Source organism: Amphiura filiformis, chromosome 18 (assembly GCF_039555335.1).
Source record: "Amphiura filiformis chromosome 18, Afil_fr2py, whole genome shotgun sequence".
Taxonomy (NCBI): Eukaryota; Metazoa; Echinodermata; class Ophiuroidea; order Amphilepidida; family Amphiuridae; genus Amphiura; species Amphiura filiformis.
In genome coordinates this window covers 34,987,092-34,994,857 of record NC_092645.1, presented here as the reverse complement: position 1 = coordinate 34,994,857, position 7,766 = coordinate 34,987,092, and positions in this window count along the sequence as shown.

Here is a 7,766-nt window from a genome sequence, read left to right as displayed (position 1 = left end):
CAAGACACTGAGGGTCAATAAAATCATGGCTAAAAATGCAACAGAGTCTAAACTAAATGGCTGAAAATGCACCCCAAATCTGCCGCACATCCCCACGACACCGTATTTCACCTTATAGATTTGGAAAATTGTCGCAATAAAATAGGCCCGAACTTATCCCAAATTATCCCCGAAAAAATTTTTTTTGCAGGTGAGGTTGGAGTCTTATTATTTTTATTCTCAGAGAGGATAGGGGTTGATATTTTTAGCAGGGTACAGTTTGTCTTGTTTTTGTTTTGTTTTTTGACGTTGAAGTTCCAGATTCTTTTTTCATATATTATTATTCATTTATTATTTATACCCTGTACGTGGGGAAAAAGACACACGACAGCTACAGAGAAGCCACGAAAAAACTCCTGTGAAGTGCATGAAAATGCCCCGAAAATGTGCCAACCGAAACACCCGAACAGGAAGATAAAATAAAAAAACAAAACCAAAAACCCAGGAAATTTCCCGAAATAAGTTTCAAATTCTTTGTCCCCCACTAAAATATATTATGAACACTCCCTTATGAAGTCTGCCCTCTTCCGGCTATTCTGGTAGTAGGCGTTGACAATTACTTTCATATTTTTGAAGCATGTTTGAACCCGATTTGTTCTCTATTCACATTTTTAACGTTGCAAGTAACATTTCAAGACCTATATTTGTGACAGGTATTTAATTATCTTGCTAGAGATGTGCCTAAAGTTGAAATTCAATATTTCGGATCGCAAAGATCGAGAGATATAAAGTTGTTGAATATCAGTTTAACACCATGGATCATATGGGCGTCTTATATGAACGATTATGATAGCTAAGCAAAATGGCTGGGATACAGGTTGTATAAATACTATATGAATATTCATGAACTATACAGATTCCATTCTTCTCTAATAATAAAGATGTCAATCACTCTCCTAGACGACAGTTGCTTGGCGCTTGTAAACAAATCGAATAATAGTGCTTGACAAGAGCTAAAAAATAGGCTAAAAACACATTTTCACACATTTTTTCCGGATTTTTTATTTCACATGATAAGTAGACATATTTTCTTACGTATAAGGTAATAATATATTTTTTCTGGAGGTAAAGCCCTTCAACACTTTGTTTAACCTTAACATTAAAAACAAAATTAAACATTAAAATTTAAATTTTAAAATTAAAAATGGAAACTGAATCAATTTTGAAAATATAAAGTGGTATAGTTGTGAGATTTGAGGCCAATGTCAAACTTTACACATATGGTTTAAAAAATCAGATTACCACTCATTTATGGACTATATACTTCCAAATATGCTCAAATGAAACCTGTTTTTGTTTAAAAATAATACTAGAAAGTTAGGAAAATCATTTAGCTACATATTGATACCAAAATGAATTCAAAATCACGAGTAAAAGTTGAGTTATGGGAATTTATATCTCCCCTACCCCTTAATTTTGTCCTATTTTTGGTGATTTTATGCGATTATACGTTCATACATAAAATGACCTGTAAAAAAAAAGTGATACCACAATTTGAGTCCACTACCTACCTAGCAGTGATCTAGAGGGTCCATACTAACTACCTATGGTGTCAAACCTTGTATGTAGTGGAGGGTGAACCAAGTCCTTATTTAGGCCCCCTGTGGGATCTTGCTCCTGGATTGCGCAACGTCCGTAAACGGTCGGGAAACCCTGAGTAAACATTTGAAAAGTTTTGAGCACGAAGTAGTTAAGTTATTTATTATGCCACTTGCATCATATTATTCTTATTCTTACAGTGCAGAGCCAGTTAAGGCAAGCGGTCCGGAGGGTATTGCCTAGATCTCATATATTAATGGTTTGCATTTAAACTGCTATCTTATATAACATCAGCTTAATAACATTTTGAACACAATACCATGAATTAACACACTTTATAAACCTTTGAGCTTAAGAAAAATTATCAGCTCCAATAATTTTTACGATCTTGTTGTTTTGTCCAAATTTCTTTTTAAAATTGTCGGTCGCAACAAACACATAGTGGCGTACGTGCAGGACAAATGCAAAATACGTTTCTGAGAAAAACGCGTTTGAAGGATATGCTACTAATATCATAGTCAGTACTTCTCCAATAGTATCTCCTAGTCTAGTGGAACGATTCCATTTGAATTGGAGTTAAAGGATTAAACCATTAAACTGCAACTTAAATAGTTAATAATTAATAACTTTTATATAGGATATGTCTGGCTCTAAACTTATACGCCACTATGTGAAACGGAAGATTTGGGGATTTCAGCTTGAAGCTTAAGTCGCACGTACGCCACCATGTGAAACGGAGCATATCGGACTTACAGTGTCTTTTTGTACCGTACACCACATTATATCATTATGTGAAACGGAAGATTTGGAATTTTCGGCTCGTTTCTGAAGCATGTGCAAAATTATTGACGGATGCTGCTGATTCTGTGCCTAAATATCTATTTTCGCTGTTTCACATAGTGGCGTATGTTGATCGTGCGTCAATTTGTAAAACGGCAGATATTGAATTCTTACGGGATTGTTAACCTAAGTCTATTAATTAACTTATTTATTAATTAAGTATAGTTGGCTTTTCTTACTTGGTGTACTTGAAGAACTTGATATTTAAAAGCGTTGGGCCAAATTTCATCAAAATGATTAAAATCACACTACGCCACGATGGGTTGCGAGCGAAGAATTTCATCTTAATAGTCACTTTTTCAGCTCAAATCAGCTTTGAAAACATTTTTCTTCGGCAACAATTACTTACGATAGAACTGTGCATTTATTCGTCGATTGAACATTGATATCCGAAGCACCAAGATTTCTCAATAGGATATTTGTTTAAAAATATAATAAAAATAGAAAATAATAGTAGTAACCTTAAAGCTGACCTCACAAGCAAACACTCAGCTCCTGTAAATAAATAATTAATCTAGGGTTTCCATATGGCATTACAGAACTACTGCATAGTGCAGAGTTTGTGCAAGCCCCATATCTTATTGTAAAGGTTTGGAATGAACCTTATCGTATTATTATTATTTGATAGCAAACACGGGCTTTGTATCTATAGGACCAAAATCGTATTTCACACAAAAAGACCACAACTGGACAGAACAAACAAGAACTAACAATGACCCAAAGTATTTTATACTTTAGTCGCTAGAAATGGCGATTGATAACCCGTCAATGAGATTGGTCAATACTGTTTGTACCAAAAAGTACGACTCTTCTTATTAGCTAATAAAGCTATAAACTCCAAAACGACTAGTTTCGAAAGTAAAGCTATAAACTCTAAAAAGGCGAGTTTCGAAAGCTTGTTGGGTTTTTCCAGTATTTGATCAAAATGCAGTTTGCAGTTGTAACGGGATGTAAAATATTATTGATCATCTACGCATCACCAGAATAGGACCAATTCTAGTGTGTCGATGGAAGGCAATAGGAACATGCAGGTAAGGATAGAACCTTGGAACCTGTCACTAGGGGAATTTACTGTGACAAATCGAACAATTGAAAAGTATGATAATGTGACACGCCGCTTTTGTATGTTTTTCTTTACTATAATATTGATATCAACAACATAAAAATACATATCTAAGGACCGCAGAGTTAATTCAAATGGTATGTTGCCGCCTACTATAAAAATGTTTGTGAAAAATATTACTTTTTCGTGACAAGATTATTTTGTCTTGACCACTGCATCAAAACTAAAAACTCACTGTAATTCACTTGGACCTTTACTCGATTCTCGCCTTTTTTCATTATTGACTTTGATTTTGTTTATTGTTTTGTGTTTGTTCGCTTTTCATTTCAAAATGTGCTGACTAGACGTCGGGCTACACGTTCCAGTATAAAATGATATACGGTAGTCTATTAGATTTTCTTGTGGATGCAAAATATATGTACGTTCTGTCGATCATACGTAACCTTCTACTCTATTCGGGAAAACTGCGAATTTTGCGTTTACCGTAAAGTATAACCCGTCTTCTTACCAACTGAATTGTTTCCTTATTTTGTTTTGTATCAGGCAAATCAACCTAAAACTTTGTTTGGTGTATTTCGAAGTACGGTCACTCGATATGCTCACTGGGCATGGCAACCCACCGACCTTATCGATACAGTACTCCAAGATGGCTACGCACCTTGTACGTCATTTAAGATTCAAATCCACGGTGACATGAACGCTGGAAAGACAAGTCTATGTAAAAAACTGCGTGGAGAACCGTTTGATCCGGATGAGAAGGAAACAGTTGGAATAAAACGAAACACATGTAGTGTAAATAATGTCAACGGAAGCGATTGGCGCGACTGTGATGAGCTTGAAAGTAAAGAATTTGATATTGTTGCGGCGTGGATGTTAAAAACAAAACTGTCAGCAAAACGATATCCTCAAATACTGGACACTTTGTTTTATCTTCTCCTTGGAGTTCCGATATTCTACTTACAAAGATATACAAGTTCTCAAGTAACATTCTACATATTGATGTTGATTTCGTTCCTGGCATCTCTTATCCGTAGGAATGACTTCATCTATCGCAGTGGGATTGCTACAGCAAAGTTTCCTCTTATTTATCTTGCCGCTGAGTCGCTACCGCACATTTATGGATGCCCACAAGAATGCGTAAACACAGATACATGTAATGATAACGTTTGTACATCTCAGACCTGCTTAGCTTTTGTTATTTCAAGCTGGGTATATGTTATATTCAATGAGAGTATCCTTCTAAGTAAATTGTCAACCATGCTTCTGATATCATGTCTGCCTTGTTGGAATGATGACGAGCAAAATTCAATTTTATTAGACTCAAAATACTCTTTTATTACAAGACACAGTATTGTAATCTCCTATTTAGGGTATGCTTCTTTTTTTCTTGGCGTGGAATTGTCAAAGTTTAATTTTTATGTTCTTAAACTTTTCACCAAAGTTACAATTGCAAGTACTATGAAACGATTTATATGGCATTTGCTTTTAGACATTTTGTTGTGCGTAAGCGGGTTTTATACTCCGTATTACCTTCAGCCTGCGATATATGGCACAATCATTGGCCTTAATCTGACATACTGTACGGACATCCAAGCGAAGGTTAAATTGAGCTTTATCAAAGAAACACGTTCTCATTTCGTGTTCATCGCTGTAACAGGTACTTTAGCGTTCTTGATCAGAGAAACCAACTTCGACCTGCCAATCATTGCTTGCACGAAAACACTTAGTTTGAAACATACCTTTGACGTAGTTGATATGATTTTTGTGCTGCGGATTTGCTGTGCTGGTTTATTTATCGCAGTTGAAGTGCAACAATTTTTGTTCATTCATCAGTACTATACTTCTGTAGATGATATCACTAAACGACTTCAGCCAACAGGAGAAAATGAAAAGGATGATTCTGACAATTCTTCTTTGAATTTGCCATTGAAACTTAGTCTTTGGGACTTTGCAGGTCAGGATTTTTACTACAGCACGCATCATTCTTTTATGACAATGCAAGCTGTATACATACTCGTCTTCGATCTGTCCTTATTCTTAGATAATAATAATTACTCAATAGCTACTGATCGAATCCAATTTTGGTTGAACTCTATTCGGTTGCACACAGATGGACCAATAATTCTTGTCGGTACGCATCTCGATGAGGTCGCTCATGATGAAACTGTCCTGTTAAGAGCTCATGGATATATCGAGCCTGTTCTTCAACAGTTTAGCAGGACCTATGGGTGCAAGTTTTTCTGCAGCGACAGTTTTTCTTTCTTTTGTATTGATAACACTAGCCGAGCAACAGATATTGACGATGTATTGAAGCTAAAAAGAACAATTCAAGACGCGATTCAAGATTTAGAGTCAAAAATTGAACCGTATCCCATTCGATGGCGACAATTTGTCACATTCGTTTATGAAGTACGTGATGAAGTATCTAGGCAACAATCGCCTCTGACTGATTTGTTAATGACGCTGGATCAAGTCCGTGATCGAGTTAAACAAGTTGGCGACGAAGAACTTCAAACGATGCTGAAAACTTTAAACGATATTGGCGAAATTCTCTATGACGATTCCGATCCTGTGCTCAAACAATATGTAGTCATCCAGCCACAGTTTTTGGTTGATACCATCCAATCCCTGACCTCTATCCCCGATGGCTCTGGTGACCATATGTCCATACATAGGAACATGCTGCGTGATCATGGACAACTTCATTACGATCTGTTACGAGAAACACTTAAAGAGAACGATAACACTATAGTCAAGGTCATTCGCGATTTCCTGATCGCAAAGCACCTCATAATCTCCCACGACGCCAACATGTATACAGTACCTAGCATGTTACCAGTGAATCTACCAAAAAATGCTCGAGATATTCCCAATATTAACTGGGAAAAACGATTCTTCATTGATTTTGGAGAGCAAGAGCCATCTATAATCATTCATCGTTTGATCGCGACGGCCTTATAAGCTTTTTGGGCAATATCCTATCTTGTGGCGAGATGGCGGGCTATTTACCTATCAAGATCAGAAGCTTACATTCCGACTTCAAACATTCCATCCTAGTCAAGGTCAATACATAGTCGAAGTCGCGATGAAGACGACTCTCGATAGAAAGCCACTGAAGTTCTTTCGCGATTTATGGGCAGCAATGAAATATATTCAACATCAAGAGTTTCCCAATATGTGGTTCACCTGTGGCGTTCAGTGTCCACTCATGCCTCCGCATGATCACGGTCTCTTCACCGACGATGTCAACGCAGTCCATGTTCTGAAGATTGCAAGTGAGACTGACCCATTACCAGATGGAGGTCATCTTCATCTGCTCTGTAAAGCTAGGACGGTCATTGTGGATTTGAAGAAGGTGGGTATCTCAAGATTAAATTGTTTTCAATGCGTACAACTAGCTTTCTTTTCGTCACAAATGTAGTTCCCTAATATTGCATCCCAAAATAATCCCCATCTGTTGAGGCTGTGAAGGCTATGTTCAAATGCTCGATGCGTAAACCTTTTAACTTTTAAGTCCTATTATTATACATGTTGTGCAGATAATCTCACGGAGACGCGACGTAAAATTGACATACTACACACACCCCCAACCGCCCTTCCCCACCCAGACACACACAAAACGCTGAGAGCATAACGGCAAAGCAGGTGCTAAAGTTAAATAAACTTTATTTCTCTGAACATGAAAGCTAATTGATAAATGACTTGCAAGGCAAAGGTTTTGTTTTGTGTGTGACGTCAGTTTTATGTGTCGCGTCTTCCGGTGATAATTTGCGCAACAACTCAATTATGTGACCTGTTCCCACGAAACACGCGTAAAAATCACAAGCTGGTGGTATTGAGACCTTTCCATTGTTGATTTGCCGTTTTTTGTTTGAAGACATATGTATAGTTAGTGGTGCGTTCTTAGTGAATCTGGGGCATAACATGATGTACTCGGTATTAAATTTTGTCCCCATTCACAAAGGACATACCACTGCCAATACAGGTATCTTCAAGCAAAGAAAATCAACTCAACAGTCGGAACATCTTTAAACTCCCAATTTGCTATTTTACGCTTATTTCTTAGGTGCTGGTCACATTTTATGTCAGTAAAGCTGGTGAGTAATACTCGTATACTTAACCTCTTGCGTTGGTCTATTTTTTCAATACGATCCGCGCAAAGTGTCATCGCCCAGATATCTTCATGGCAGAAACCGCCATGGTAGGTTGAATCCACAGCCACGCATGGCCATTTTGTTCCGACCTGTTTAATAGTTTTGAAACGCATAATGGGCCGAGGGACATC